The 10,690-nt window shown below is 37.6% G+C and overlaps 1 protein-coding gene across 1 annotated transcript in view; it reads left to right on the forward strand.

Annotated features, from left to right (window-relative positions):
- Window positions 1-9,230, forward strand: part of negr1 (neuronal growth regulator 1) — a 386,601-nt gene extending 377,371 nt beyond the window's left edge. Inside the window, exon 8 of the mRNA XM_052010858.1 lies at window positions 7,554-9,230. The gene's annotated coding sequence lies outside the window, so the exon portion shown is untranslated. The remainder of the gene's footprint in view (window positions 1-7,553) is intronic.
- Window positions 9,231-10,690: the final 1,460 nt, after the last annotated feature.

Raw genomic sequence — 10,690 nt, forward strand, 5'->3', positions numbered from 1 at the left:
GCTCATATACCTGATGGGAGCTTGTGGTCAGACCATGGTTTTCCCTGGTTCTAGTTATCTTTTATATAAAGGTTCAGAGATAGTACAAGAACTCAAAGTCAGGCAGGGAGGGAAGAAAGGATCAGATTAAGGGAAAGAAGATTAGACAGAAGAGAGAACAGAAGAACACATAACCTAAACATCTGGCTGAACTCCTTAACCTGCATCCTGCACCATGTATCCAGATACTAAGTACACGATGTGAGTGCTGGCGCTCATATTTCTATTGCCTGAATTCACGTCAACAGTGAGGTATCATATCTGTGATAATTATACGTACATTTGCTTTGCATTTGTGGTGTACATGGGTATTTGTTGAAACATATTTGTCCTGGTACAGAGCACGATCTGCATTTTTCAATCCAACTACTCATGTACATTGAGAATGACTAACAGTTGTACTAGTGTCTGCACATTCTCACCCATTGACTGCAGTGGAATCAATAGTGTTGAGGTGAGTATAACTGGCAACTAATACTCATGCATGCATTTAGTGCCAGCAACCAAAGAGGAATTTCATCCTATATGTGTTCCTAGGACTTCATATTTTCCAAGAAGTTTCTGTCCCCAATCTGAATATTTGTGAAATAAGCAGCAGGCAACAGGAATGAAATATTCTTCAAACATCAGTTCCTGCTTAGCACGTGCACTTGCCAAGGATCTTGAGTACAGTCATTTTAAGTAAAGTAATCACCTGTCTGATGCTCTTGGGTATGTCACTGAGGACATTTACCTAGCAGTTGGATTGCACAGTGCCACATTATTTTGTGCTAAGCAATTTGTTTCAATGAAAAATAGAATACAGTGGAAACAAAATCGTATGCTTCTGAGTTCTCCGTGCACCTGACACACTGAAACACAAGGATGCCTAAAGGTGTCCAGCAGCATGATATGTGAGGCAGACCATCCTTAGGAACCATGTGGCCTACTCCAAATTCCATTCCAAAGGCAGAAATCTGCAAAATATTTAAAATGTACTTGGACAAGCACTTGACATACCATAAGCTACAAAGCCAAGTTTGAATTGGGAAATATTCTTCAAGCCACAGATCCTGCTAAGCACATGTGCAGCTGCCAAGGATCGTGAACAGCCCTTTTTCAGCCAGTGTGAATTTAATAGGCTGAATGCCTCCTTTGTGCCATAAATATCTATGATTCTGTGAAATTCTGGTCTGTGGTATTTTAGGGTACTAACACAAACTATTTTGTGCTCGGTAGGACATCTTGTAGTTATGTGCAGTTATGGTCTCCTTACCAAAAAAAAAGATGCATTTGACATGGAAGGAGTGCAGTAAAGGTTCATCGGGCTGATCACTGGGATGGTGGTACTGGTATATGAAGATGATTAAGGTGACTGGATTTGATTTAACTAGACCTTGAAAGAATGAAAAACTTCTTAAGAACTTAAGCTTGATAACTGGATGTGGAAAGGATGTTTCCTCTGGGCTGGGGTGTCTAGATTGAAGGGTTACAATCTTAAGATACAGGGGAAGAGATTTAGGACTGAGGAGGGGAGAAACGTCTTCACTCGATAGGATGATGAATCTGTAGAATTCCCTACCACAGAGGGCTGTATAGGCCAAGTCACTGAAAGTTTTTGAGGAGATATATAGATCTCTATATGCAAATGGCATTATGGGGTATGGAGAGAGAACAGGAATATAGTATTGGGATTAATCAACCATGATTATATTAAATGTGAAAACAACCTTGCAGGGCTGAATGGTGTATTCCTGCACTTCTTTATTTCTATGTTTCTGCATTTACAAATGTAAAATGTAGATATCACTATTATTTTTCAGACACTTTTGACCATGTATAGGACAAATGCTACAGAACCTTCCTTTCTCAATGGTTCCTAATTTACTTAAATCCAAATGTTACTGAGCATTAAGAAATTGAAAAACAAATTGTTTTACACACACACACACACACACACACACACACACACACACACACACACACACACACACACACACACACACACACACACACACACACGCTGTAATTAAACAGCTCAAGAAACCAAATGCAACATGAAAAAAGAAATTTCATCCATACAGAAATTGAATTGCATTATGAAAGGTACCAAGCTTTTCAAGATACCTTTTTTGGATAAACTCTGTCAGATTTTTCTTTCCATAAATTAATAATTCATTGTTAATGGGAGTGTATCCTTCTATATCAAAAATATGGTTTAAATGATTTACATCACCAATATCCTTTCAATTATTTACAATTATTTAAATGCTGAACATTTTAATGAGCAATATCATTAACATACATATACAGGATTGCTTTTAAATTTTATCCTGTGAAGATCCTAATGAACCAACAATATCTGACATGGACTGAGTTTTATGGTCCGTTTGTATAATGCTATATTATGATCTAATTCTTCACATGACTTCTGTTGTTCATTACTGGTATTGTTCAAAGTGTAGTCAAAATAATGATAGATCCATCTGAATAATTGGTTAGGCCAAGGTTAATTTTAAGTGGCCTACTTTGGGAAGCATATTAAGACATACTGTAAGAGCAGAAAGCAAAGGGTAAAGCCATAGCAAGGATCAAAGTCTAAGGCGAGCCTAAAGAAGCTGGGTCTCTCTTCATTAATTCAGAAAATACCATGAGATGATTTGTTGGAGGTGCTCAGAGTATTGAAAGGTTTTGCTAAGTTAGTTGAGGGGAAAATATTTTTCAATTCCAGTTTCATTCACTCTGAGAAAATATCTGGGCTTTTATTGTTGTCCCTTGAGAATATTATTTCTGTTTAACTAAATGACCTCAACAATAGCAAAATCTGAAATAGTATTTCTCTGATGTCCTACTCCTGAAGATTTAGGACATGTCGTCCATGATAAAATACTCAGCTGAGTATTTTAATCCATTCAGCAGATGGGAGTATGGATTATAGTCATCACTGAAGAGTTACGCCAACCCACGCTTCTATTTAGTAAAATTCCAGAGCTCCACAGAATTGCCATTTACTGCAGAAATATAACAAATCAGATTATGCTTTAAAATGATAAAAAAAAAATAAAGTTTGAAGAGAGAAATACTATTTTGTTTTCCCCTTAAACAGATTATGGGTGAACTGTCTTGTCACCAGTGGTACCTCATTTAAACACCTCAAATCTCTATATAATCCCTCTGTGTCTTTCAAGCGAAGCCAAGCAAAAATCACTCTCACATTTCCTTGGTTCCTCATGGCAATTCTATTGGATTTTGGGATTTTGGGTGGATTAAAATTCCAGGTATTGTTTTCCCTCCCAGACTACACATCTGATCAGCTGAGTATTTTATCGCAGACTACATCCTAAATAATCACAAATCCCTTTCTCAATGAGACCAAAAAAACATTGTACCCTTTTTGCAAAAAACATTAGAAGTTATTATCAGTGCAGACTTACACCTGTCAAAACCCATCACAGTGTATTTGTATTTTGCACTGTTGCACTACATTGAATTCAAGGAACTGCAAGAAGCCATTTGGCATCTATTCTGTTCTGTAAACTATTCTGCATTGGTACAGATATTTCATTGTACTGTGGCAATCCTACAATCTGTGCAGCTTTAGCTTTGAGAAGTTCAAAGAAGCATGAGTAAGGTCCATCTATAAAAGGATCTAATGGATACTGTTAAACTCCTTTACACAGCTTAACCCCAACACCTGCTCCTCATTATATTGTCACACTCTCCTCTCCAAGAAAAAGACTTTAATGTTCTGATTTCTCCTAAATCCATATTCAGATTCATTATGCTGGCTTTGGCTATTGCTATATTATACTATGGCATCAGGATGGGAGAGGAATTTTGGGAGCAGAATGATCAGGCCAGAAGAACCATGCAACATGACAAAGAACACCCCACAGCAACAGACCTCCCCAACAGGTTTGCAAGCTCTACTGGTCCTACATAGATCTCACTGAGCAACTGGCTATCCATCCTAAGTCTTGCACCCCTCCAAGGTAACATTGAGAATCTCTGCCAACTTCATCTTAAAAACCTCCCCTTTCGCAACTGCGCAGTAAAGGTAATTAAAGTGACAGGAAAAGATATTTTTGCATGAGTGAGATCCAGGAAATCACAAGCCATCTGTTCAGAATCATCAGTAGTTAGGTAGTAAATGCTCACTTTCACCGTACTGCAGAATTACACCACATGGGCATTGTTCCCATTTAACAGAGGGATACAGCCACAACTTTCTACAGGATAGTGGACTCTCCTTGTTATCATATTAGTATGTATGTGGCAATGATAGAGTTAGTGTAGGGAGACTGTTTTTCCATGAAGTCCATATCACCATCACCATGAGGAACATAAATAATAACACAAGTGACCAGCATTTTCCAAAGAAAACATTTGTTTAATTGCAAATTAAGGGTGGAGTTTCTGTTAAGGTGTGTGTGTGTGTGTGTGTGTGTGTGTGTGTGTGTGTGTGTGTGTGTGTGTGTGTGTGTGTGTGTGTGCAGAAAGGAATGCTGGATTCTAGTGCTTTTAAGAATGGAAGAAAGAGTGTTAGAAAAGTTGCAGGGATCCTTAACCCAAAGTTTAACATTAATCTTGTGAGTGTTTTTGAGTATTTCTTTAATAGTGGGCAGACAATGAATGGAGAGTGTGGTGACATATGACACTTGGGAAGTGTTTTTGTTCCTCATCAATGAACCATCTTAACCATGATGGGCTGGGACTCCATGCTGGTGCAGAGCTACGAGCTGCTTGCTGCCTTTATAATAGTGTCCGGTTCATGAAAACCAAACCCAGGGGTGTGAGGCTCTACTGTGCGCATTTTGAGAAAGGGTTTAGAAATCTTTCCTAGAGAAGGTATCTGTGCTTCTTTTGCCTGCTGCTCAGAGCAAGAACACAACTGAGCAGGACTGTGTTAGGCTGGATTGGTGTTATCAAGTGCTTTGAAAGGAAATGCCAGAAAATAATCCTCAGCGTCTGCTCACTGTGCTGTTAAACTGCTGCTCCTTGAGTCTGTAGATTGAAATTAATTTAGCTCATGTCAACAACTTCCACAGTTTCTGCACTCTAATTTTCCCAGAGTTGTAGAAAAAAACTTACTTTAAATTCATTTATGTGATGTGGGTATCACTGGCCAGACCAACACATAATGCCTGTCAGTTGCCCTTGAGAAGATGGTGGAAAGCTGCCTCCTTGACCCTCTGAACTATGTGTTTTGAAGGTTCACCGACAGGCTTGTTGATCACAGTGTGTTCGTCAGGTGAGCTGCTTTGCCCTGATTATAATCAAGAATCTTGAGCGTTGTTGGAACTACTCTTGGCTAGGAGAGAGTATTCCATCACATTCCTCATTTGTGGCTTTGGGAAGTCAGGAGATGAATCACTCATCTCAGAATACCCACTTTTAACCTGCTCTATTAGTCATAACTTCTATATAGCCTTTTCAGTTAAGTGAATGGTGACCTCCCAGGATATTGTTGTTAAGGGACTGCTCCTCTGACTTCTGATATTTTTATGGAGGGAAGGTCATTGATGACACAGCTGAAGGTGATTGCTCCTAGAGCAAGCCCTCAGAACTCCTGAAGTAATGTCTCAGGTTTGAGTGATTGACCACCAACAACCCCATATCTTCCTTTACACTGGGCATGATTCCACTCAAAAAAGTTTAAATTAGATTACACCTGGAAATCTGTGTACTTCTCCCTCTCTTAGTGAATTGTGTATCATTCCAGCTGAATTACCGCTAACCAACAGCAACAAATGTAGGAACAATGAAGACTTTGTATTAAACATCCAATATTCCTTCCCCCCTCCCCCCCCCCCACCCCACAGTATATCCACCACATCCCTATTACAACCCCTCTCCTTAGGCTGTACACCAGCAGTACTTCCTTGCTGGATAAGAACTGGCTAAAATAATAATTAATCATAAAGCTCATATGCCAATGTAATCAAGACTTAGATGTCTTATGCAATGGTATGAAAATCTATTGCTCAAATACATTAACTTATCCTGCTCCTGAATTACTACTTGTGGAATGACCACTGTACCTAGCATGTATTCTGTGAGTCACATATGAAGATGTACAGAATCTGGGTATGCAGCTAGAAAAATTGTGCCGAATGTAATCTCAGCTGATTTTGTTGTAAAGCTTTCAGAATGAAGAAAAGCACAGTACAATTTCAGCATTTTGATGTGGCAAGCAATGATAAATGGAGTGTGTATGAGAGCACCAGTGAAACCACATTACATTGGTAATGAGACTATGTATATGCAAAACATTTCACCAATGACAAAGGTAATGGCTGAGGACAGCATTAGAAAGAAATGCAAGAATGGAGGATAATCCGTAGTTTCTTTGAAAGATGCTGTCACTATAATTTATTCTACTTAATAGCAACATTTGTAAAATATGTACATACTTATTCATTAAAATGTAAAACATATTGGGACTGACATGTCCTAAGCCTGGTGTCTGGTGTATCTAATCTCAGGGTGTTTTATATTTTAATTGACTGATTTTTTTCAAGTATTCAGCATAAATGCAGTTCCACAGTTGTTTTATTAGATAAATAGACAAATATGTAGACCAAACTTACCTTTGAGTCAGCCCCACATTTAGTTGGTCTCACCAATGCAGCACTTGAGAAATACAATTGTCCGTAGGTAAATACAGTAAAAGTGGCCAGAGCTCCCAGTATTAATTTCCATCTACAGATCCTGCTGTAAAGTGCATGCATGTGAATGTGAAACCATGGATAATAGTAAGTCTACTGTACTGATGCATGAAAAATCCTATTTGAACCTGGTGCTAGTATCCAAGGATTGGAAACTGAATGACATTATGAGTTAGCTTTCAGGACAGCTGGGGACAAAACATGCCTCAAGTAGGATACTGGAAACGTGCAAAAATGTAGAACTATAAATTGTCATTTAATGTTTCCTCTAAGTATGTGGCATATATCACCTTGTACAATTCTGCATGAGAATCACTCTATGCCTCTATTACACGGAGTGAGACTCAGGCTTTACATCTCAAAATGAGATTATAACTGCAGTGCACTTGGGAAATCAGGTAATAGAATAATAGCAAAAAAATTTGTGATCTTGAGATGAATAAGATCACACAGTGCAAAGCTTTAACTCACTGGTGCATGGAAGTACATTGCAGCACAATGGTGGTAAGCAAAGATAAAATAGAGGATTTCATCAAAGCAGTAGTCCATAAAAAGGTATTGCAGGATATGTGTCTGCTGTATAATAGATGAATGCATTACTTCTTATGCTCTTTAGTATTGCATTAAGTGAGCATTTTGTTATTTGATTGATTTGCAGAACCAGATTATTATTTCATTGTGATTAACAAAATCAACAAGAAGCTAGACAACCACATTATAAAGGCATGGGATATTATAGGAAAAAATGGTGATTGGAATTAATTTTATTGCCAGCTTCAATAAGGCACAATAATGAGGATGAGAAATAGTGTCTATAGAAGTATGAAAAATATTGTACAATTGAATTATTGCTTTTTGTTCCTTCAGACTTGGAAAGAAAACTTCAAGCTGTACAACGTAAGATTGAAATAAACTGATGACTACAGACTAGTTGTGTTATTGATGGAAGCAATTTGAGGTGATAAATTTTTGACATCTTATAAGAAACAAAATATATGGTTGTACAAGTTTTAGTTTCACCATATCAAAGCAGTGGGGCAAACAAAACACTACCTGAGAACACTATGGTCAAAACTGTGATTAACAGCATTATTTTATGATTATTTAGTCGTCTTAATAATTTTACTGGTTGAAATTTCAGTGAGAAAAAATGTAATTTTTGAAAAGCAGAATTCTCAATGGCTATATTGACGATCCTTCTTCATGTTAAGTAACCTTTCACAAGACATAAATCTTGATGTCATTATAGAAAAGTTTGTTTTGGGGTGTATTGTGCAGTTTATCACTTACAGTGTTCAACAGTTGTGTTTTATAGGAATTAAGTTCACTTTAAGCGTCAAGTGTAAGTCTGAGTTGAGCTGACAGGATAGCTCCAGTGCAGTGTTACTAACTAGGTGAGAGCCTCAAATCCAACCATTATCTTGCTTGCCACTCACCATAAAGTGAAGGGTTACACATATCTGTACTTGTAATTCCTTGCATGGTGGGTTTCTGATTTAAATCATGTCTCAGTGGGTGATAGCCAAGCAGCAGTCAGGCATTTCTTCACAGGAAGAAAGCAAGATTAATAAAATTTTATTTAATAGGTCTATTTCAATCGGATACTTGCTGTAGGAAATCTGAGATGACACTGCCGCCCTAAGAGTAGATGTTTACCTTCTTTTGCTGGGGTGCATGAAAACAAGAGGGAGCAGCATTGATCCGAGAATGATCAACATCTCATATCAGGGCAGGGTGTAAACAGAGGCCCAAAGGCAAATGTAGCAGCAGATCTGCTAAAAACAACAGGTAAAGAGAAAATGGGATCAGCTGTCTTATGAATACCAGTACACCAACACAATCAGATTATATTCTGCTCTGCCTTAGATCCCATTAATACATACATTTGGAGTCCATTATTGCTTTAATGTAAGGTGATGTTGATAAATGTAAAATGCCCTATTAATGTACAGTTTGAATCAATTTTGACAAGTGTAGGGTTGCACTGTTTTGCAATGTTACTGCAGCAATTCTTGTTGTATAGTGAATTTTAGAACTACAGTTAAATGTTTTTGAGATTGCAGTTTATAGAATGTGTGCAGAGTAATATGCCTTTGTCATTGAATCAAGTGGGACACCAGTGTGAATCTGGTCATAAACCTGAATGAGCTGAGAGTGCTGTAGAAACTTACAACAGTGTATTACATTTGATTGTGCACGACATTAGAAGCATGTCATAGTGTAGAAATCTAGTGGCCTCGTGCATATGAGGTTACAGCACTATTGCACTGTGTAATATTCATTTTTTTCATGCTCCTATTGAATATTTTTGTATGGTTAAAACTCTTAAGATGACTGGTGCCGTGCATTCTTTGTGAAATGTACTCTTTGAAAGCTGTACTCTGTACATTATGTTGGTGAAAAGATTTTGTATATTTTATGTTAAAGAAAAAACTTCAGCGGGTTTTTTGTTCGCGAAAATTGCCAATTATGTTCCTGTCTACAACAGTTTCTAATGTAATTGAAATCTGTGATATCTTTGGTTCTGCTGTATTTGTACCAATCATGTACATTAAAATTCTTTTGTCATTGTTATCAAATAATGTCAGTTTATTTGTAACATAAAAAAATCCATTGATTTGAAATTTTGCAATTATAAGAAAAATTGGCAGAAAGTTCTCTTAGTTTTCAAATGTCCACTTGCAATACCAGTGTCAAAGGCCCCAGGAAAGGTCTCTGAGGTACAGGTTATGGTTCTAAAGCTGACTTTATTGCTTTGTATTAGGAGATGGAAAACCCCATTTTGTATGTTATAGGAATTGGTTGAGTGCTGAATCAGGTACGCAGGCCATACCCTGGGAGAGTAGCTTGGTGACTCTCACAGTTGAGGGATATATATGAAGAATGAGCACTTTGATGAGGTATTAGAGCTGCTGGCACTTGTATGTTCTCAATTTGAGCTGGTACATTAAGAAAAGTAAAACAACAATGGTTGGTATTATAATCACAAAATATCTCAGTGGTTGAATAGATGGTATGTCCTTTAAAAACAACTTATCATTTTCCAGCCTTACATTAACTATGGGGTATTGTGGATATGCTAATGAGTTGCAACCATCTTCAATGGTGTTACGTTCTGGAGGGGAGCACATTGTGCTGCACCTTATGCAGGTAATCTTTCTTTCTGTGCTGCAGAGAAGACCTGAATAAACAGCCATGTTCTGTATCAGTAACTGGCACCTCCATAACCCTCTCAAATCATCCACTGGAGCAACAATCACTGCATTAATCTCAATGATGGAATGATGAAAAAGCCCAAGCCATAGAATGTGAGACCAATGTGAGTCAGAATCCAAAAATCATGCAAGCAAAAGTGCACCAAAGATAAAACAGGTAATAAAAATTAAGGCTTATTTACTTGGAGGATGGAAGCCTATGCTATCGTGCAAGAAGCACTTGGGGAACACATGGAATGGACAGAATTACTTTCTCATGCAAATAATATAAATTAACCAAATGAGAGCAATTAATCATAAGGCAAATAAGGCAATTCACAAGCAAAGCCATCCCATTGGTTAAATAGGTTTGGACACTATTACTTAATTTATTGGTGCCAATCAAAATCACTTAAGTTCCATTCAGTAATATTGTCAATAATTTGCAGAATCATATTGACCCAGTACCCTCAGAAATTTTCAAGAGCTATGAATCTGGGATTTTTAAACTTTACCTTAAGAGACAGTTTTGTGTCAGTCTTATTATGAGTAGATCAAAAACAAAGTTAATCAATACCTCAGAGCACACATTCAAAGCATACAAAATTGCCAGCAGCATGGAATTAGCATCCAAAAATGCAAGGGAATTTAGTTCCATGTAAAACACTATAACAGGTATGCAGCAGCAAATGAAAGCAAAACCATTATACCCTTCTATGTAGTGCTCTCTTTGCCTGGCATGGGTAACGTGAGTGCAGAGAGATCTCAGCAGGAAACACCATGTTACTGTCGTCACACCACTATCCAGCA

This window comes from Pristis pectinata, chromosome 3, assembly GCF_009764475.1.
Source record: "Pristis pectinata isolate sPriPec2 chromosome 3, sPriPec2.1.pri, whole genome shotgun sequence".
Lineage (NCBI taxonomy): Eukaryota > Metazoa > Chordata > Chondrichthyes > Rhinopristiformes > Pristidae > Pristis > Pristis pectinata.